Source organism: Prionailurus bengalensis, chromosome E2 (assembly GCF_016509475.1).
Source record: "Prionailurus bengalensis isolate Pbe53 chromosome E2, Fcat_Pben_1.1_paternal_pri, whole genome shotgun sequence".
Classification (NCBI taxonomy): domain Eukaryota; kingdom Metazoa; phylum Chordata; class Mammalia; order Carnivora; family Felidae; genus Prionailurus; species Prionailurus bengalensis.
Window position 1 is genome coordinate 45,439,742 of NC_057352.1, and position 22,067 is coordinate 45,461,808.

Consider the following 22,067-nt stretch of genomic DNA (forward strand, 5'->3'; position numbering starts at 1 on the left):
AGTAAATATTTGTTGACTTGATTGGCCTCCTCTCACCTGTAAAATGGAACTAACGATAGACCCGCCTCCGAGGTTGACGGGAGTGAATGAAGCGCCTGGCACACAGTGAGCCTTCAACTTATTTGTTTGCTCCAGGATCAGCTAGCGAGTGGAAAGCCCTTCCACTTTCCAACACAGTAATGATAAGAAGGCCGACTCCGGGACAAATGTACCCAGGCCCTGCCTAGGTTGCCCACACCTGCAGCTCTGGCCAGCCTCTTCCGGGTCAGGTGACCGCGCGCGGTCACGTGACCCGGCCCGAGTGCGGGCGGTGGAAGGCGGAAGTGGGAGCGGAGTTGGGCGCCGCTTCTGTGGCCGCGGCAGGTAGCGAGCGCCGGCGCGATGGGCGCGGGGGGCTCGGCGCGCGGGCGGGCCGGGGGCGCGGGGTGGGCGGCGGGCGGCGGGCCGCGCGTGGTGGGCCGGGGCGGTGCAGCCCGGGCGCCGGGGGGCGGCGGCTTCCTGTGGGAGGGGCCTGGCGCGGCGGTTCCGGCCTCCGAGGAGGGGTGTCCCGGCTCCCGCCCGAGCGGGGTGGGCGCACCGCGGGCCGCGCGCGGGGGTTCTTAGAAGTGGACGCGGAGGCGGCCAGGGTTGCGGCGGGCGTCAGGTCCTGCCGGAAGGGGGAAAGGAGCTTTGGTGCCAGGGATGAAGAGGCGTGACCTTTGTGGAGGGATCGGGACTGGAGGAAGGGGCGACTTGGGACCGAGCTGGAAGGGGGCTCCTGAGAATATGACAAGGAGGGAAAGGAGAAATCAGGAAGAAGATGCGGTGTGAACCCCATCTGAGAGTCTCTTCCTTCCTTCTTCTTTGGGAATGATTGTTACACCAGACTTTGATTTGGGTCCCATTCAGTTTTTAAACTTCAGGAAGGATCACAGAATCTTGATCATTTTGCTTTCGTCACACCCACTTTGTCCTGGTTGGGTAGGGTTCCACTTCTTGGGAACCTAGCCCTTCAGATCATCTTTCTTTGAGATTTTCCCAGATCTGATCAACTTCGAGGCTTAAAAAAGGAGTGTGGGCACTTTACTCTGGCCATAAAATGGCTTTTAGCCTAAATTGTTGACCACGACCTAGCCCAGTATTACCTCAGCAACACTGCAGAAATCTTGGACACAGTGTCTCTACTGCTTTATGACTTTTCCTCTTTCTTCAGTTTAAATTATTCAGTTTCCCTTACCCTATGATTGCTTATCTTGACACACTGTAAGTAGGTAGGGTAACTGAGAGGTCTGGGTTGTGTTCCTTTGAATTGTGACCTGGATCATTATTTCGGTATTAAATACCTGTGTTAAAGCTGCTCATCCTTTTTTTCTGCATGCTTACTAAAATTTGCCGAAGTGAAATGAATTTCATGGATGTGATATAACTGGAGTGAATGTTCAAACTGGACAGTCACAGGAGCCAGAGTCGTTTTGGATTACAAGTAGGGGGAAAAAAATGACTATGCTTAACAGTTAAAGGGGTGCCTGGGTGACCCCATTGAGTGCCCGACTTCAGCTCAGGTCACAATCTTAGAGTTCTGAGTTCAAGCCTCCATCTGGCTCTCTGCTGTCAGTGCAGAGCCTGCTTTGGATCCTCTGGCTCTGTCTCTCTGCCCTTACCCTGCTAGCACTCTCACTCTCTCTCTCAAAAATAAGTAAACATTTACAAAATTATAAAAAAACAAAAAACGTGAGTTAAAGTTTTTGAAGTATTTGACAAACATTTACAGATTAATTTCTGTAGCAGCCTTTTGGGTTATGTTGGGAAGGTATTATTCCCATTTCATAATGAGCAAACAGACCTAAGAGAGAGTGGCTTGATTTTTAAAAACAATTTATTGTTTTCTTGTTTCCTCATCTCTTTCTTCCTCCTAGACTGCACATCCTTCAAGGGTAGGGTTCATATCTTGTTTGGCTGCTACCCTAGTGCCTGGCATGTTGTAGTCACTTGGTAAACGTTTGGTGAATGCATGACTTTCTAAAGGTCACATAGCTATAAGTGGAGGACAAGGCTTTTGAACTTGAGACCTAGCTCTTTTGTCAGACTGCCTTGCCATTTTTTGTATTATTGGTCTGTGTGGAAATGATAGGCATAGGAAAAAAGCTTGGGTTGGCTTTTTAGTCTCTTTTACTTAATGATGACTTTCTCAGTTACAAACAGGTTATATCAACATCTCATTTAATTTTCACCACGATCCTGTGAAGGTCAGTATTGTCCCTGTTCCACAGATGAAGAAACAGTTTTGGTGGAGTCCACAATTTAGATTCATCCCAGACTAGTGAATGAATGACTGAGCAGGGACTGAAGCCCAGGCCTGTTAGCTTTAGACCCATTCTCTCTCATTTATAGAAGCAATATCAAGTTGTATTTTAAAAGTATTTTTTCAAGTGTAAAAAGTATAATATTTTAAGGAAAAAATAGTATATATATCACACCAAAGATTGTGAATGTAGAATGCAGTTGACGTTTAAAAAACTATACCATAGATGCCTCTTCCTGGGAAAACTGTCTTTCATTCAAGGAATATGTGTGAGTGCTGCTCTGGGCCAGGCACTGTGCTACAGTTGTACTGTCCAATATAGTTGAGTACTAGAGAGATGCTATGAGTACAAAATACACACCAGATTTTCAAGAGTCAGTATGAAAAAAAAAAAAGGGTAAAAGATGTCATTGATTTTTTTTTAATGTTATAACAAGCATACTATTAATATAGTATCAATATGTACTATACGCAAAAACATTTTAAGTTTATTGGGTTAAATATAATAATGTAATTGGATTAATTTCACCTGTTTCTTTTTCTTTTTTTTTAATGCTTATTCTTGAGACAGAGACAGAGAGACAGAGAGACAGAGCATGAGCGGGGGAGGGGCAGAAAGAGAGGGAGACACAACCTGAAGCAGGCTCCAGGCTCTGAGCTGTCAGCACAGAGCCCAATGTGGGGCTGGAACTCACAAGCCACGAGATCATGGTCTGGGCTGAAGTTGGACGCTCAACCGACTGAGCCACCCAGGTGCCCCTCACCTGTTTCTTCTTACTTTTTAAAATGTGTTTCCTTGTGGGTCACCTGGATGGCTCAGTTGGTCTCACAGTTTGTGAGTTCAAGCCCCGTGTCGGGCTCTTTGCTGTGAGCGCAGAGCCTGCTTCGGATCCTCTGTCTCCCTCTCTTTCTGCACCTCCCCTGTGCTCTCTTGCTCTTTCTCTCTCTCTCTCAAAAGTAAATAAAAACTAAAAAAAAAAACCACCAAACCTTAAAAATGTGTTTTCTTGAAAATTAAAGATTATACTGGACAGTACTATTCTAAACACTGGGAATATAATACACAAGAAAAGCAAAAATCTGTGCCCTTGTGGATCTTACATTTTAGTGGGGGAAGGAACAATAAACAAGATAACCACATGAAGTGCATATTATATTGTAATGAAGGAGGGAAGTGGCATGTGGTGTGGAGTGTTGGCTGGGGTTGCAGTTTCCCTTAGAGTCTTTAGAGAGAAGCCTTCCTGGGAAGGTGACTGTTGGGAGCTGTGTCAGTGCTTCAGGCAGAGTTGAGTTGCCCTAAGAAGGAGCACCGCTGGTAGGTTTGTGGGCCAGCTAGGAGGCTACGGTGGCTGGAGGGGTGTGGGTGAGGGGGAGTAGAAGAGTGAGGTCAAAGAGGTGTTGGGGACAATGGGAGAGATGAGCAGGTCACGGAGGGCCTTTTGGCCTATTGTAAGGATGGTGGCTTTTACTCAGTGAGTTGGGGTCACTGGAGGGTTTTGAGCAGTGGAGTGCAGAAGACATATCTTGCTTTTTATCTCAGTCTGGTTATGGTGCAGAGAAAGCACAGAGGGGCAAAGCTAGAAGCGGGGAATCAAGTTCCGAGGCTATCACCATGATCCAAGCGAAGGAGGGCGGGGTGGGAGAGATGGAGGTGGTAGAGATGGTCAGGCCCTGGGTATATTTTGAAGTATAGTCCACAAGGGTTGTGGATATAGAATGTGGAATTATCATTAAACTGAAAAGGGGAAGACTGTAGGAGGAACAGGGGTTGGAGCTCAATTTTGTTGACATCGATTTTAACATGTCTAATAGAAATCCAGTGGAAAGTGTGTGGGGCAGTTAGGGCATTCTGGAGACAGGCCTGGGTGAAAGAGGTACTTGTGGAAGTGGTTAGCAGGTGGACAGTGTTGAGAATTAAGAGACTAGGCGAAGTCACTTATGGAGTAGTGTTGATACATATCCAAGAGGAGTGCTTCGTGCAGGAAGTTAAATTTTGTAATAAAATCTCAGGTTATACTGTTACACTACTAGGAATTTTAAACAGCAAAGCATTGTAGTATATCTTGGTGAACTTGATTTTCCTTCCTTTTCACTTTTCGTTTAAAGATCCTTTTGAAAACAACAAGCTATTTTCAAAAAATTATTATTATTATTTTTTTACATAGGCTCCATGCCCAAAGTGGGGCTTGAAGTCATGACCCTAAGATCAAGAATTGCAGGCTCTACATTTTGTCAGTAAAATACTTAAAGAGGGTTCTGAAAAAAAAAAAAAAAAAAAAAAAAAAAAAAAAGAATCGCATGCTTTACTGACTGAGCCAGCCAGGTGCCCCACTAATTTGTTTTTTTTTTTCCTTGAGGAGCCTACTCTTCAAGGCGTACATCTTTGTGGTGCCCCTGAAATCAATTTGAGTGCTAATTTCTGGAGTTAGTCTGCCTTTCTGGGTTGGTAACCAATTTAGAGACCTCCAAGAACGATGGGAAAGACACAGCCTGGAAGGATGGGTAATGAGTTTTTAATGTTTAAATATTAGTCTTAACTGACATGTATCGAATGCCTATTGTTTGTTGGCTATTCTGTTTTATAGATTTAAAATGGGACCCCACTGAGGTGAAGTGATGTGCGTGAGGTCTTGTAGCCAAGACATGAAAGAGCTGGGATTTGAATCTTGGTCTTCTGAGTTTAGATCTCATGCTTTCATTAGGAGATGTGTGGTAGTGGTTACACGACCATGAACTCCCATTGGAATCAAATTAGTGAGCTGGTTTGGAGTGATTTTGAGTCACTTTGGACTGTTACAGATTCTGGAATTTCTGAGAGGTGGGAATGAAAGGGAAGATCTTGTTTTCCTTAAAAAGAACTAACTGAATCTTTTTTAGAAAGTTCCTGTCCTAGGGCGTCTGGGTGGCTCAGTCCATTAAGTGTCCAACTTCGGCTCAGGTCATGATCTTACAGTTCGTAGGTTTGAGCCCCGGATCAGGCTCTATGCTGACAGCTTGGAGCCTGGAGCCTGCTTCAGATTCTGTCTCCCTCTCTCTCTGCCCCTCCCCGGCTTGCACTCTGTCTCTCAAAAATAAATAAACATTAAAAAAAATTGAGACAAAAGTTCTAGTCCCTTACCTTTCCCCACAAGCTTGTAAACACTCAATGATTTAAGTCAAGTGTTAATAACTACTTCTAGGAAAATGCCAAACACTAAGACTCAGCAGTCCTGACCTGGGGCAGGTGTCCCCTTCCTCTGGGTCACTCATGCCTTTTGCTTCCCGTTTTGTTGTGAGATCTGCTTTCCAGTGTCTTTTATTATTAGCCTATAATTCCACTGTTCTCCCAAAGATAGGCCCTCCCCTGTCTTTCCCTCTCTCTTTTTATGTACTTGGTCTTTGTACGGATGTCATTTGGCAAAGTTCCGTTCTGTTTGATTGTTTTTCAATATGGACCTTTGGAGAGTGGAAGGTAACTCAATGCTGGCTGCAGGAGAGAGGCCAAGAAAGAAGAATTAGTGTTGGAAATAACTGGAAAAGCATGAGAATGTGAAGGAAAGGAGGAATTGTTTTGAACAGACCCTTTTCTTCCACATTTTTCAAGAAGTGAATACCATGGGTGGATCTATAATTATAAATGAGAAGCTCTGCCTGTTTCCACAACTGGCTAATTAGAATTAAAATCTTGGTGCTGGTGAGTAGTTTTTGCTCTTCCCTGGCTCATCTGCTACCTTGAGATCAGTGTTCAGTGGTTTCTTCACTCAAGGCTGAGTCAAGAATTTGAGGAATTGCAGAGCTTAGAATTTTAGCATCAGGAACCAGCTTAGCGTGGGGGCGCCTGGGTGGCTCGGTCGGTTAAGTGTCCGACTTTGGCTCAGGTTCGTGGGTTCAAACCCCACATCGGGCTCTGTGCTGACGACTCAGAGCCTGGAGCCTGCTTCGGATTCTGTCTCCATCTCTCTCTCTGCTCCTCCCCCATTCACACTGTCTCTCTCTCTCTCTCTCATATAAATAAACATTAAAAAAAAAAATAAAAAAAAAAGGACTAGCTTAGTTTGTAGTCAATACTTGAAGCACTTACTGTGTGCTGTTTTACTTGACTGAGCTCATTTAATCCTTACAGTAATCTTATAAGGTAAGTAACATTATTAGCTTCATCTCACAGATAAAGAATTGAGATTTAGAGAGGGTAAGTAACTTGTCCAGTATCACTCAAAAGCTAGGGAGTGGTTAAACCTATTTACCTCTTCAAGATTGGCTGAAAGGCTTTTGTTGAAGTTGGGTGATAAAAAGGACCAGGTGCTTCAGATGTTCTAAGAGCTGTCGTTTGCTTGCTAAACCTGACGTGTGGTTGCTTTCTTTTGCCAAAAGCTTTTGGAAGACTTATTTCACGGGGGTCTCTCAGAGCAAGAAATCCGAGGTCCCAGAGGGACCCTGTGACATTCACCTTTGTATTTCCAGGACTTGGCACAGAGTGGGGTCTTAAGTATTATTGAAACAGTTACTGTGGCTCTGAACTGGGCAGGGTGAGTAAGAGGGTCTGGAAGAGGCTCAGTCAGAGGCTGGCTGCCTTCCTGCAGAAGGTGACCTTGACCATTATACTCTCCTGGCTTCAAGAATCAACCCATCCTAACAACCTAAATGTTGAGTTGTCCATCAACTGATGAAGGGGTAAACAAAATGTCATATATCCACATATTGTATAATTCCATGTATTGGAAATGTCCAGAATAGACATTGGAATAGACAATAGAGTCAGAAAGTCAGTCAGTGGTTGCCAGAGGCTCCGTGCAGAGATGAATGAGGGGTGACCGCTAACGGGTATGGAGTTTCTTTTGGGGTGATGAAAATGTTATGGAATTAGATAGTGGTGATGGTTGCACTACTTTGAATATACTAAATTGTATGCTTTAAAAGGGTGAATTTATGGTATGTGAATTATATTTCAACAATATTAAAAATAAAGAACCACCCAGTCCTGTTTTCATTGTACCGTCTCTGTTCTGTGGAGATCAAGTGACGATTTCAGTGCAGGTGACAGCAGCTACTGTCCTCCCATCTTCTGGTGTCACGGCACCACATGTTATTCAGCTCCCTCTGTTCCCAGGAGAATACATTGAAACATGTTCTCCCTGCTTTTTTGATCTCAGGTATTTCAAATATTTTAACTTAAAAGGACTATGATAGATCTTTGTTGTCTTTCTGGATATCTCTGGCAACTATGAACCTGTTGGTGGACCCTTGACGTGTTTAATTTTGCTAATGAGAAGAACTAAGCAGTTACTACCTTAACCAAGAGTTTCTTGTCTTTTAAACACTTGTGGATTATAGGCAAAGAAAGCTGGCTTTTTATTTATTTATTATCTTTTTTTTTTTAAGATTTTATTTTTAAGTAATCTTTATACCCGACGTGGGACTCGAACTTTCAACCCAAGATCAAGAGTCGCATGCTCTCTGGACTGAGCCAGCCAGGCACCCCTACTTATTTATTTAGTTTCTTATTTAAAATGGAAGGTGTAAGGGCTTTATTTGTTACCTTCAGTGTGGAGCTGATAACCCCCCCTGCAAGCTGGTAGTTCAGGTTGTACCACAGTCTAACTCTGAGCTGGAGTCCAGCCTCCTTTTTGGTTGTGAGCCCTCCAGAGATACCCTTGCAGGGCCTGAGGCGTGCCCCTGTCATTGCAGGGAAGAGGAAGAAATTGGCCGGTGGGGGAGGGGGGAGGGGCCTAGCCAAGCAGAAAAGGAAAGAGGTGGAAAGGAGGAGGGAGATCATAAAGCTTTCCTGGGAAGACTGGAGATAGGCTGTCTGCTACTCTTCCAGTGTAGCTCTCTTTGCTTCATCCTCTGACTTTTCATTAAAATAGTTAACCTTATTCTTTTTTTTTTTAATTTTTTTTAACGTTTATTTATTTTTGAGACAGAGAGAGGCAGAGCATGAACAGGGGAGGGGCAGAGAGAGAGAGAGGGAGACACAGAACCTGAAGCAGGCTCCAGGCTCTGAGCTGTCAGCACAGAGCCCGATGCGGGGCTCGAACTCACAGACTGTGAGATCATGACCTGAGCCGAAGTCGGACGCTTAACCGACCGAGCCACCCAGGCGCCCCTTAACCTTATTCTTAATTCTCTAAAGCTAATCAATCGCTGTGTCAGTAGTGGGATCAAAAATTGTTTTGAGACAGAGCGTGAAAAATACTCATTTTTTAAAAATAATGAGATAAAGCATAATATATTTAGGATTCTCTTTTGTGTCTGGAATCACAACAAAGAAACAGTTTGAGGAAGACCATGGCCCCTGTGACTATAGGGGCTTATTTTTGGGAGGAAGTTACTGTGGTCCTGGGGGAGTTGGGCCTCCAAAGGATGTGTTCTTAGAGGAGGACTTGCAGTTTCAGCTTGATGGCAGTTGAAGTTAACATCTTCCAAAGCCTTTGTTGCTAATTGTGTTAGTTTCCTTCTTATCTGTGTAACAAATTGCCACAAGCCTGATGGTTTAAAACTAAGTGAATGTATTTCTCTACAGTTCTGGAGGCCACAAGTTTGAAATTAAGGGGTCAGGATCAACAGTGCTTCATCCCTCTAGGCTGGGGTGGAGGTGGGGAGGTTGAGGGAAATTCTTTTTTTGCCTCTTTTAGTGGCTCCAGGTGTTTGTTAGCTTGGAGTTGTAGGATTCTGATTTCTGCTCAGTCTTCACATGGCCTCCTGTCCTGTGTCTATGTCTTTCCCCCTCTGTCTCTTAAAAGGATGCTGGACCCACTCTAAATGCAAGGTGATCTTATCTTGAGATCTGTAACTTAATTGCATCTGCAAAACCCTGTTTTCAAGCGAGGTCGCCTTCACAGGTTCCAGGGGGTTAGTGCTTAGACATGCCTTTTCGGGTGCTACAATTCAACCCACTACTCTAATTGAATGTAGACGGGATGTTCTTATTAAAATTAAACAAGGACATCATCCTATGACCTGATTTGAAGAGAAGTCTTTTCCTTTTCTGAATTTAAATTTTATTTATGACCAAAATAATACACGCACATAGTTTAAAAAGCCAAATAGTATTACAAGACTTGTAACGCAACAGCATTTCCTAGCTTCACCCCTCTTTGTTCTTGATTCTTGCTCTATAGAGTTCATGACTTTCAACGGGTTTTTGTTTTTTTTTTTATGGTATTCTGCATTTTTTTGTTTTGTTTTGTTTTGTTTTGGTTTTTAAGTAGCTCCACTCCCAACATGAGGCTTGAACTCATGACCCCAAGATCAAGAGTCACATGCTCTATTGACTGGGTCAGCCAGGCACCCCAACTTCTGCCTTTCTGAGTGACATCCTTATACTGTTATTTTTTAGCTTGTCAGTTTTATTTACTGTCTTTTAACTTACCGAAGGTGAGGATTTAGCTCTCTTTCTGGCCAGTCTCCACAAACACGTATTCTACCCTGATCTCCTGAGTATTCCCACATCACAAGTTTTGATTAAATGGTTTATGCTATTATAATTATAAATTTTATTCACAGCTGAGCCACATAGTTTATTAGGATTACATTTCCTTTCATACAACTTTTGTTGTTACTACTTCCTTATTTCCTGATTTTTTCATTTGCATAGTTTTCTGTGTTCCTGTCACTAATTCTGCACCAAACTTTTTCTTTTTAATGTTTGTTTATTTATTTACTTTGAGAGGGAGCGTGAGAGAGACAGAAAGAGAGAGAGAATGCAGGGCGCCTGGATGGCTCAGTTTGTTAAGCATCTGACTTTGGCTTGATCTCATGGTTTGTAAATTCCAGCCCCATGTCGCACTCTGTGCTGTCAGAGCCTGGAGCCTGCTTCGGATTCTGTGTCTCCCTCTCTCTCTGTCCCTCCCTGGTTCTCACTGTATCTCTCTCAAAAAAATAAACATTTAAAAAAAAAAAAAAAAAGAGACCCTTTCAACTCAGAGTCCTTTATAAGAAAGAGAGTGCCCAGCTGTGCACTTGCAGGTGGGGAGGGGCAGAGAGAGAGAGAGAGAGAGAGAGAGAGAGAGAGAGAATCCCAAGTAGGCGAGCCCATTGTGGGGCTCAAACTCATGAACTGTGAGATCATGACCTGAGAGAGAGAGAGAGAATCCCAAGTAGGCGAGCCCATTGTGGGGCTCAAACTCATGAACTGTGAGATCATGACCTGAGCTGAAATCAAGGATGCTTAACTGACTGAGCCACTCAGGCACCCCTGCAGCAAACATTGTGATAGAGCTAAAGTTCTCCTTTTTTAAGTGCATCAGATGCATCGTGTAATTTTTCTTCCGTTTTCATTCTTTCATCTAGAGATAACACTTCGTATAAACTCTCTGGTCTGGACTGATTGCTTTCTGGGCTGTTACACTGTAATACCTTGGGGTTTTTTCATCATTCATCTCAGAATTCCTTTTGTCTTTCCCCTGTGAATCCCCACTATCCATCCTCTTTCTTCTTTACTCTCCTGGAGCACATCTTTCAGTAGCTTCCTGAGGAAAGCAGTTTGGGAGGAATTTTTTTGAGATTACAAATCTGAAAACACCATTATTTTCCAGCCATATTTGACTGATGCCTTTTTTTGGTCATAGAATTCTAGATTGAAAATAATTTTATCTAAAATCTGAAAGCATTGCATTGGCTTCTTGCATTTAGTATTACTGTCTGGAAGTCTGATGCTGCTCCGATTCCTCTTGTTTGTAAATGTGACAGGAAGCTTGTTTACCCTTTGTTCTCCTGTTCTGAAATTTCATGGCATTGTGCATTAGAGTGGTTTGTTTTCTCATGCATTGTTCTGTGCACTCCTTGGGTTCTTTCTGTCTGGAACTGTATGTACTTCAACTTAAAAATCTTCTGTAACATTTCTGTGCTGATTTCTTTCCCCCTTTTCCCCCTTTTCTATTTCTGAACTTACTCTAAGTTGGACAGTGGACATTTAAAATAAATTCTCTATTTTAAAAAAGTTGTTTTTCTCCTCTTCTTTTTCTTTTGGTTCTACTTTTTAGCGTGTGTCTTCACTTTATCAGCTTTGTTTTTTTCTGTCAGCACTGTCCTTTCTAAGAGCAGTTTCTTATTCTCTGAATCAACCACCCAGCCAGCTTGTCTTCCCACCTTCCTGCCTGCTTGCCTTCCTTCCTTCCTTTATTTATTTATTTTTTTAATGTTTATTTATTTTTAAGACAGAGAGAGACAGAGCATGAACGGGGGAGGGTCAGAGAGAGGGAGACACAGAATCTGAAACAGGCTCCAGGCTCTGAGCTGTCAGCACAGAGCCTGACGCGGGGCTCGAACTCACGGACCGCGAAATCATGACCCGAGCCAAAGCTGGACGCTTAACCAACTGAGCCACCCAGGCACCCCTTCCTTCCTTCCTTCCTTTAAAATTACATTCTGTTCTTGTTTCCTAGGTGCAATATTTTATCTCTGAATTGTTTTGAGGCTATTTTTGATCTCTGTTTCATTTAACTATAAGCTTTTTAAAAAGAGATATAATTCATATACTTTACAATTCACCACTTTGAAGTGTTATTTCAGCGAATGTTAGCCTTTTCACAAAGTTTGTGTAGTTGTTACTTACTACTGTCTATTTGCAGAACATTTCATCACCTCAAGAGAAACTTTTTACCCATTAACAGTCACTCCACCCCCCTGACCCTCTCAGCCCTAGGCAACCACTGATCTCCTTTCTCTTTCCCCAGATTTGCCTATTCTAAGTATTTTGTATAAATGAAATCATATAATAATCGGGCCTTTTTGCCTGCTTCCTTTTTTTTTCTTTTCTTTTTTACTTAGTGTCAAGTTTTCATAGGTCATCCATATTGCAGAATGAAACAGCACTTCGTTCCTTTTTTCACCAAAGAATATTCTATTGTAAGGATATACTGCATTTTCTTATCCATTTCTCAGTTCATGAACATTTGGGTTGTTTCCCCTTTTTTAATTCTGAATAATCCTGCTGTGCACATTTGTTCTTTTGGGCATACACCTAGAAATGGAATTGCAGGGTCTTAAAATTCTGTTCAACTTTTTAAAAAATATTTTATCTTCGAGTAATCTTTAACCCAACGTGGGGCTCGAACTCACAATCCTGAGACCAAGAGTTACGTGCTCCACCGACTGAGCCAGCCAGGCGCCCTGATTCTGTTTCATTTTTTGAGGAACTGCCAAGATGTTTTCCAAAGTTGTTCACCATTTTTCATTTCTTGCTAGCATTATTTGAGGATTCTGATTTCTCCAAGTTCTTGCTGTCGTTTGTTCTTGTATACTTTCTGATTTTGGCCATTTTAGTTTGTGTGAAGGGGTATCTCAGTATGGTTTTAAAATGTTTGCGTTTCACTAGTGACCAGTGAGCTTGTGCATCCTTTCATATATTGTTTTTTTTTTAATCTCTTCTTTAGAGAAATGTCTGTTTAGATCCTTTGCCCATTAAAAAAAAAAGTTTGAGAGTGAGAGAGAGAGGGAAAGAGAGAGAGAATCCCAAGCAATCTCCACAGTCCGTGCAGAGCGGAATGTGGGCTCGAACTCACGAATTGTGACATCCTGACCTGAGCTGAAACCAAGAGGTGGACGCTTAACCAGCTGAGCCACCCATGTGCCCCTGCGCATTTCTTTTTAAGTTGTATTATTTGGCTTTTTATTACTGAGTTGTAAAAGTTCTTTATTCTAGATACGAGTCTTATCAGATACATGCTTTGCAAATATTTTCTCTCATTCTTTGGGTTGTCTTTTCACTTCCTTGATGGTCTGCTCTAAAACACAGAAAATTTTAATTTTGATGAAGACAAATTTATCTTGTTTTTATTTATTTGTGCTTTTCATAGCATGTCCAAGGAACCATTTCCTGACTTAAAGTCATGAAGATTTATGCCTTTCGTTTTTGTCTGAGTTTTAGAGTTTTTGCTCTTATATTTTGGTCTTTGATCCATTTTGAGTTCATTTTTGTATCAGGTGTGAGGCACAGGCCCACCTTCATTCGCGCACGCATACCCAGTTGTGCTAGCACCATTCGCTGAAAAGACTATTGCTCTTATTTCTGCTGAATTGTCTCGGCACCCTTGTCTAAAATCAATTGGACAAAAAAGTATGGGTTTGTCTGTGGATTCTCAATTTTCTTTACTTGCTCTGTAGGTCTGTCTTTATGCCTGTACTCCATGGTCTTGATTACTGTGGCTTGGTGGTAAGTTTAGAAATCAGGAAACGTGAATCCTCCAACTTTGTTTTTCTTTTTTTTTTTTTTCAGGATTATTTTGGCTATTCTGGATCCCTTGCATTTTCTTATGCATTTTAGGATCAGCTTGTCAGTTATTTTTTTTTCTCTGCCTGTTTTGATATCTGGCTTTTCTGTCTGAGGCTCTCCTCAAATTGTGTTCCTTTCTGCACGAAGTACCAGCAGGCTTAGCTGTGTGCTAGGACTCAAATGAGGGAAGGTGAGTGGGGTGGGGGGCCAGTGACTTGTCACAGTTCCTGATGTAGACTTCCACTTATCTTCCTGGATCCGCATGGTGCCTTATCACTACCCTCAGCTGTGCCTGAAATCCTCAGGTGTAGTCGAATCTATCCAGAGTCTAAAAATTAACTCTCCTGTTCAGGTTTAGGGAGGGTGACTGCCTAGCTGAATTGGTGGGGAAGGGGGTCCGGGAACTCTGTTTTCCATACACGCTTTCACTGGTCTCTCCTGTTTTTAGGCTCACTTAGGTTCTCACTTTCGGAGGTACCTGGTGACCCGGTTATTGACCCTCAGCGCCATCAGCCTGCTTCTCGGCAGCTCTGCCTCCCCAGCCGGTTCAGGCAGTTAGGCTTCAGTTTCAACTCGCTTTCCAGAATGTTGCCTCCCTCTTTAACTGTTGTTTCGTTTTCTATTCATTTTTAGTGGGTTTGTATTTTTGTATTTCTTTTTGTTTTAAATCTTATTTTTTTTTTTTTTTGAGAGAGAGACAGAGAGAGAGCGAACAGGGGAGGGGCAGAGAGAGGGAGAAAGAATCCCAAGCAGGATCCGTGCTGTCAGCACAGAGCTCCACGCGGGGCTCAAACTCACAAACCCGGAGATTGTGACGAGATTGTGATCGGAGCCGAGATCAAAGGTCACTTAACCGACTGAGCCACCCAGGTGCCCCTGTTTTTGTATTTCTTTTCTGTCTTTCTGATGGAGTTTGAGAAGGGGACAGACAGAGATAAATATACGTGTTTAATCTGTCATGTTTATTGAGAGCCCCTGGCAGGCTCTCCGGGGAAAAGTTGATATCATGGAAGGTGGTGTAATATGTGGTCTCCTTGGAACCACTACTGACACAGAGCTCCTTCGCCAGATTCTGTTCCTAGAGTTTTATATTCCCCCATTTTTTTCATCTGCATATTTTTCTGTGCAATTTTTCTGCATAATTTTAATAATTTTACTTACGAAGAATTTTTCAAATTCCACTGAATCTCTTACCGCTGTCATTTTCTTCCTCCTTCACTGCCCTTGACATGCGCTGGCCCCTTTTTGTTGTTTATCCTCCCAAGACTCACCAGCACCTCAAGAGCTTCTGCCCTTGCTCTTTTATCTGCCTGGAATGTTCTTCCACTGATATTCTCTATTCCGTCCGCCATCTTCAGGTCTTTGCTCAGAAGTCACCTTCCCAGCAAGACTTTCCTTGTCCACAATTTTCTCTGCTTTCGACTGCCGTCTCAAATTCCTGTCCTCCTAAACTGCTTTGTTTTCCTCCGACTGCTGGTCACCTCCACACATCTCTCATTTGGTTTCTGTCTGACATCCCTTGGGGCACATGTCCTCTCCCTAGGTTATCAGTCTTTTAGTGTTTGAAGAAGCCAATGGATGGAGCCTCATTTATTCTTAATCTCATGCTCTTCTTTTCTGTGGGTAGATATGAGTGACCTGTTTCATTTCTTTCTCCTGGAAAAACTTCTTTTAAAAATTTCTTTCAGAGCGTGTTTTTGTTTGAGGAAGTCTTTTGTTTATTCCTTTACTTTTGAAGAATAACTCCACTGGCCCCAAAATTCTAGGTTAGTGTGTTTTTTCTTTAAATACTTTAACGATTTCATTCTGCTATCTTGTTGCTTGTATCGTTTCCGGTAAGAAGCCTGCTGTAATTCTCATCCTTAATCCTGTATAGGTTTGCTGGTTTTTTTTTTCTCCTTTGGCTTCTTTCAAGATTTTCTCTTTGTTTTTGGCTTTGTCTAGATTAAATAAGGTAATGTTGTGTGTCCAGTTGTTTGTTTTGTTCTTGTTTTTGGTATTTATCCTACTTGATGTTCTCTGAGCTTCCTGGATTTGGGGCTTGTTCTTGGTTTTTAATTTTGGAAAATTCTTGGCCATTATTACCTAAGGTATTTCTTTTGCTCTGTTCTCTCTTCTTCTGCTATTCCAATTATGCATATTTTGCACATTTTGAAATCACCTCACAGTTCTTGGACATTTAAAAACATTCTTTCTTCTCTTTGCATTTTCATTTGGGAAGTTGCATCTGACGTATCTTCAAGCTCTGAGTCCACGGCCACGTTGTCTACCGATGAGCCCATCAAGGCATTCTACGTTTGTGTTACACTGTTTTAGATTTCTAGCATTTTCTTTTTTCTTTCTTGGAGTTTCCACATCTCTACTTACATTGTCCATCTGTTCTTGGGTGTTTTCTACTCTTTCCAGTAGAATCATTAACATATTCATCCATAGTTATTTTTGAGAGAGAGAGAGAGAGAGAGACAGAGTGTGAGCAGGGGAGGGGCAGAGGGAGAGGGAAACACAGAATCCTAGAATCCAGGCTCCGAGCTGTCAGCACAGAGCCTGACGGACATGGGGCTCGAAACCACGAACCATGGGACCATCACCTGAGCAGAACTCAGACCCTTAACCAAAGTCAGACATTCAGCTGATTGAGCCAGCCAGGCACCCCCAAAGTTATTTTAAATTCTGTCTGATAGTTTTAAAATCTCTGTTATCTCTGAGTCTGGTTCTGAGACTGCTTTGTCTCTTCACACTGTTATTCTTGCCTTTAGGCATTGCTTATAATTTTTTTTAAAGTTTACTTATTTATTTTTGAGACAGACAGAGAAAGCATGAGCCAGGGAGAGAGAGAGAGAGAGAGAGAGAGAGAGAGAGAGAGAGAGGAGAGGAAATCCCTAGCAGGCTCTGCAGGGTTAACATAGAACCCGAAGTGGGGCTTGAACTCATGAAACTGTGAGATCGTGACCTGAGCTGAAACCAAGAGTTGGATGCTTAACTGACTGAGCCACCAGGAGCCCCTAATTGTAATTTCTTTAAAAGTTTATTTATTTAGGGGCATCTGGGTGGCTCAGTCAGTTGGGCGTCTGACTTCAGCTCAGGTCATGATCTCACAGTCCGTGAGTTCAGACCCCGCATCAGGCTCTGTGCTTACAGCTCAGAGCCTGGAGCCTTCTTCGGATTCTGTGTCTCCCTCTCTCCCTCTGTGCCCCTCCCTTGCTCATGCTCTGTCTCTTGCTGTCTCAAAAATAAATAAAAATATTAAAAAATTTTTTAAAAAGTTTGAGACAGAGAGAGAGAGAGAGAGAGAGAGAGAGAGACAGCATGTGTGTGCATGCGTACTTGCAAGTGGGGGAGGGGCAGAGAGAAAAGGAAAGAGAATCTCAAGTAGGCTCCATACCGTCAGTGCAGAGCCTGATGTGGGGCTAGAACTCATGAACCATGAGATCAGAGCTGAAGTCAGCTGCTTAACCAACTAAGTCACCCAAGTGCCCCTTTCTTATAATAATTTTTAATTGAAGGCTGGACATGATGCATTGGGTAATAGGAACTGAGGTTAATAGGCCTTTCGTTTGGGATTTTATGTTAATCTGGCTAGGAGTTGGTTTGTATTTAATGATCACTAAAACTGTAAGTACCAGAAACTTCAAATTCATCTAGTGTTCTTGTTTTGGTCTCTTGGTTATCTTTGGTCTTCCCTAAGAAGTCCTTTTTTTTTTTTTTTTAAATAAAAAAATTTTAAATAAATTTATTTTAGAAAGAGAAAGAGAGCATGAGTGGGGGAGAGGAGCAGAGGGAGAGAGAGATACTCAAGCAAGCTCCATGCTCTTTGTGGAGCTGGACATGGGGCTCGATCCCACGAACCTGGGATTGTGACCTGAGCGAAATCAAGAGTCAGACTTTCTTTCTTTCTTTCTTTTTAATTAAAAAAAATATTTATTCATTTTTGAGAGAGAGAGTGAGAGCACGCGCAAGCTGGAGAGGTGCAAAGAAAGAGGGAAGGATACCAGATTCTGAAGCAGGCTCCAGGCTCTGAGCTGTCGCGGGACTCGAACCCGCAAACCGTGAGATCATGACCTGAGCTGGAGTCGGATGTGTAACCGATTGAGCCTCCCAGGCACGTCCCCCAGGAGCTCAAAGTGTGCACCTTTCATCTCTTTTAGGTGTAACCCACTCTTATGACCCATGATATGATAGGAAAGTATGGGGGAGGGGGAGTATTTTGCAATCTTATTAAATCTCAGTCTTTTAATGGGTCTTTGTCTCTTGGTTGTCACCTTCACAAGTGTTTATTAACTGTTTTCTCCCCCTTAGGTGAAACAAGAAGGCTAGAAAGGCCTTAGGGAAATTTCCTCCCCCTAGTTAGGATAAAGCTCTGGGTAAAGTCTTTTTCCCTAGAGATGGGCCATTCTTATGGAGAACATTTGGCGTATTTCACGGTGGTTACTTCTTCCATTTCTGAGCCAGGGCCAGGAGGGGATCTTTCTAGGTTCTTTACCAGGATTTTTTTTTTTTTTTCCTGTTTTATTCACTGATGTATCGCTAGCACCCAAAACAGTGCTTGGTGTATAAAAGATGCTCAGTAAATATTCGTTGAATGAGTAAATGAAAGCTTTCACCCAGGCCCGTGAGGTTCTTTTATGTAGATGTGGAAGAATTTCTCAGACCTAAAATGACAATAAACTGATGACATTTCTCTGAATGAGTAGTCCTCAAACCTAGTGTTTACTTATTGGGTTTTGTGGTGTTTGTGAGCGTCTCTCTAATCTGAACCCTGCATAAAATGGGTTTGTTTTAGAGCGGTTTTTTTTTTCATTTTTTTTTGACTGCACCCTTTAGAAAAAAAATGTATTTGATATGACCCAGTATGCATGTACATATAGTATACATTTATCTGAACAGACTTCTCAGGAAATAATACTTTTCCTTATGTTTGATGTACTCATATTTTCTACTCTGTTCTATTTCATTTTTAAAACATACTTTTCAAGATTTACATAGAGGATAGGTTCAGAGGACAATATATGTTTCATTTTTTAAAACAAATTTGGGTAAATCTACCAGAGTTAGTTTTGGCTTCCCCCTTCCCCTCCCAATAAATCCGTTACGTTCTCCAATAATGAAATTCTTTGTGTGTCTGTAATCTTTGGTGCTATTTTAAACATTGTTCTCTTTCTTCCTCCTTCCTGGCCCAGGCTTATGCTAAGTCAGTTTTTTTGGGGAGCAATTTGGATGCAAGCATTTCCAATTGCTTTTAGCAAGGGAAACAATTCCTTGAGTTCACCACAGTGTTGCTGAGACCGGTGGGCCTCAGGTTTCATGAGATTCCTGTAGTGCGTAGTGGGGATTTGAGACTCATGCCCATTAGGGGCCCTGAGGCAGAAGCTAATAGATTAAAAGTGCTTTTGGGATGGGATCTGACTTCTCTTCTCTAGGAATGGTTACTTTTTAAAATACATGGTTGGAAAGGTTTTACAGTTCAAAATACCTACCTACCTTGCGATGTCAAGGTGGTATTTTCCCTATTGGATCTGGAAAGACAGGCAGAGCCCTGCAGAATAACACTGATTATTGTTAAGAAACAATGGACTGTAATCACGAAAGACATTGGAGAAAGAAAATGTCTTGTCTGCTCTGTTTCTCCTCCTTTCCCGGTTGGCTTTCTTCCTTCTAAGCCTTCTTTGAAATTTATCTGACTGATTTTGTTTTGGGGCCACGAAGTATATAGAGGTTTGGGCTTCTTCCCATTTAACAGGCCGTGTGGAAGCTTCCAGTTTCATTCTCTCGAAGTCTCTGGAGTTCAAGCCACGGGCTAAAAAATACTAAAGCTAGTTTAAAACTACCCTATGTCGAGTTGCCTTAGGAAAGAGAGAGTCCCAATAGATGTAAAGATTTTTAAAATGTTCTTTTATTTTTAAAGTCTATGAATAATGGATTTCCAGCTTATAGTGTTTTAACCCCTGTTAGTGAAAGCCCTGAGGCTTAATTTATAATCATTAATCTTTCCTTCATTATTCAAGATACGATCTTTCCTCCCCCCTTAAAATTATCGTTAAACTACGGGAAAGATCAAACATGTAAAATGGTTCAGAGAATTAGATAAAAAATAGTCATAAAAACCACCATCTGGATTTAATGAATATTAACATTTTGCCATATTTGCTTCAGAACTTTTTCTTTAAAAGATAAAATGTTGCGGATACATTTGAAGTTCCCTTGGCCTCGCTCCTCACTCCAGTTCCCCTGCTGCCTTCTGTGCTACCCCAGGGGTAACTTCTGTTCTCACCTCTGTGTGGTTACTTTCCATCCACGTTTTTATGCTTTTATTCCATTTACGTTTGGCCGCAGCAATGTACAAGTGTTTTGTGTAAGTTCAAGTATACACCAATTGCATTATGCTACACTTAGGTTTCCCCTGGCTTTTTTTTTTTTTTCCTTTTAGCATTATAATTTGGGATTTGTACATGAAGATTGAATTCATATATTTCAAGCACTACATAGTATTCCATTTTATAAATGTATCACAGTTTACTCATTCCCCCATTGATGGACATTGTTTACAAATTTTTACTACTAGAAACGTTGTTGTGACGAATGTCTTTGAATATGGCTTCTTCAGCGTGTGTTAGAAGATTTTCTCTTGGCAGATAATGTAGGAATGGAATCTTGGGAGGTGCACTATATACGCATCTTTAACTTTATGGAGCTGGCAGGTACCATCTAATATGCCCCCCAAAGTGTATAAGGCTTCTCACCAGCACTTATTGTCAGACTTCCAATCTCTTGCTAATCTGCTAGGTAGAAAGAGACTTGATTTTTTTTTTTAAGTTTACTAATTTATTTTGAGAGAGAGAGAGAGAGAGCACACGCGCTAGCGAGCAGCAGAGGGACAGAGAGAGGAGAGATTCCCAAGCAGGCTCCACACTGTCAGTACAGAGCCCTGTGTGGGGCTCCAACTCACGAACTGTGAGATTGTGACTCCCGAACTGAAATCAAGAGTTGGAAGCTTAACCCACTGAGCCACTCAGCGCCCCAAAGAGTTGATCTTTTTATTGCTTTTCCCAAACAAATTCAGACTGGGGAATCACAACATCATCCTTTTAAATTTCAGAAAATGATGTTCAAATTCATTGATTCAGGAAACATTTCTGGAGTTCCAGTTATGGGGCAGGCACCATTCTGGATAGTCGGGCTACAGGGCTGACAGATGGGACACACATCTCAGCCTTCACGCAGCTTACATTCTGGGGTGGAGGGGGGCTGGGTAGAGAGAGACAATAAATACGATAAATCAATACGATATTAATCATGTCAGTGATAAATGCTAGGGAGGAAGAGTAAAATAAGGAAGGATGGGCCCAAATGTGTGTGGAGAGGTAGGGTTAATAGGGTGGTCTGGGAACACCTCTTAAGAAAGTAACATTTGAGGGCACCCGGTGGCGCAGTTGATTAAGCGTCCAACGTCAGCTCAGGTCATGATCTCACGGATCATGAGTTTGAGGCCCGCATTGAGCTCTCTGCTGTCAGCGCAGAACCCGCCTCTGATTTCTGTCTCGGTCCCTCTCTCTCCCCTCCCTGCTCGTGTGTGTGTGTGTGTGTGTGTGTGTGTGTGTGTGTGTGTGTGTGTGCTGTCTCTCAAAAAGAAATACTAAAAAAAAAAGTGACATTTGAGTAAATGCCTGAGGTAATGAAGGAATAAACCACGTATGTGGACTACTGGGGAAAGAACATTCTAGATGGAAAAGGTGGAAGTCTAAGAGGGGAGCATATCTGGCATGTTCAAGGAACAGTGAGGAGGCTTGTGTAGTAGCTTGAGAGGAGGGAATAAGTGGGGAGAGAAAAGGGATGAGGTCAGAGAGGGGTCTGGACTGTAGCACACAGGACCTCCATTTTCAGGACTTTGGCTTTTGCTCTGAGGTGGATGAGAAGCCGCTGGGTGGTTTTGAATAGCAGAGCGATATAATCTGACGTACATATTAAAAAAAAAAATCAATCTGCTGAGTGTAGAGATTAGATTGAAGGGGGTGAAGGGAGAAACAACAATCTGGGTAAGAGATCACCGGGCGGAGAGAAATATTTGAACCTGGGAATATTTTAATGGTAGAACCAACAGGCATTATTGACGGATTGATGTGGGGTGGGAGGGAGAAAGGAGAAGGAGGGATGAGCCCCAGGATTTTGGCCTGAGCCACTGGTTGGAAGGAGTTGTCATTAACTGAGATGCGAAAGGCTGAGAAGCACATTCGTGGGGGAAGGGGGGATATCAGAAGATCGGTTTTGCCAGTAGACAGAGGGTCTGAGGTTCGAGGGTCTGAGGTTTGTAGCAGACATACCGATATGGGACGCTCAACAAATAGATGGTATTTAAAGCCATGAGACCAGTGAAATAACCAGCAGATGGGTAACGCCTGAGCCATGGGACACCCTTATGTTAGAGGGTGAGGAGGGGAAAAGGAGCCTGCAAAGGGGCTGAGCAGGAGCAGCAAGCCAGGCGGGTGGAAAATCAGGCAGGTGTGACTTCTGGAACCAAGGGAAGGAAGCATGTCAAGGAAGAGAATGATGGATCCATCAGGTCACGTGAGACGAGGACTGAGAATTCACTACCAGATTTAA

At 42.5% G+C, this 22,067-nt stretch overlaps 1 protein-coding gene across 1 annotated transcript in view; it reads left to right on the top strand.

The window, feature by feature from the left end:
- The first annotated feature begins 267 nt into the window (after positions 1 to 267).
- Positions 268 to 22,067, top strand: part of WWP2 (WW domain containing E3 ubiquitin protein ligase 2) — a 148,251-nt gene continuing 126,451 nt past the window's right edge. The window contains exon 1 of the mRNA XM_043599552.1: positions 268 to 363. The gene's annotated coding sequence lies outside the window, so the exon portion shown is untranslated. The remainder of the gene's footprint in view (positions 364 to 22,067) is intronic.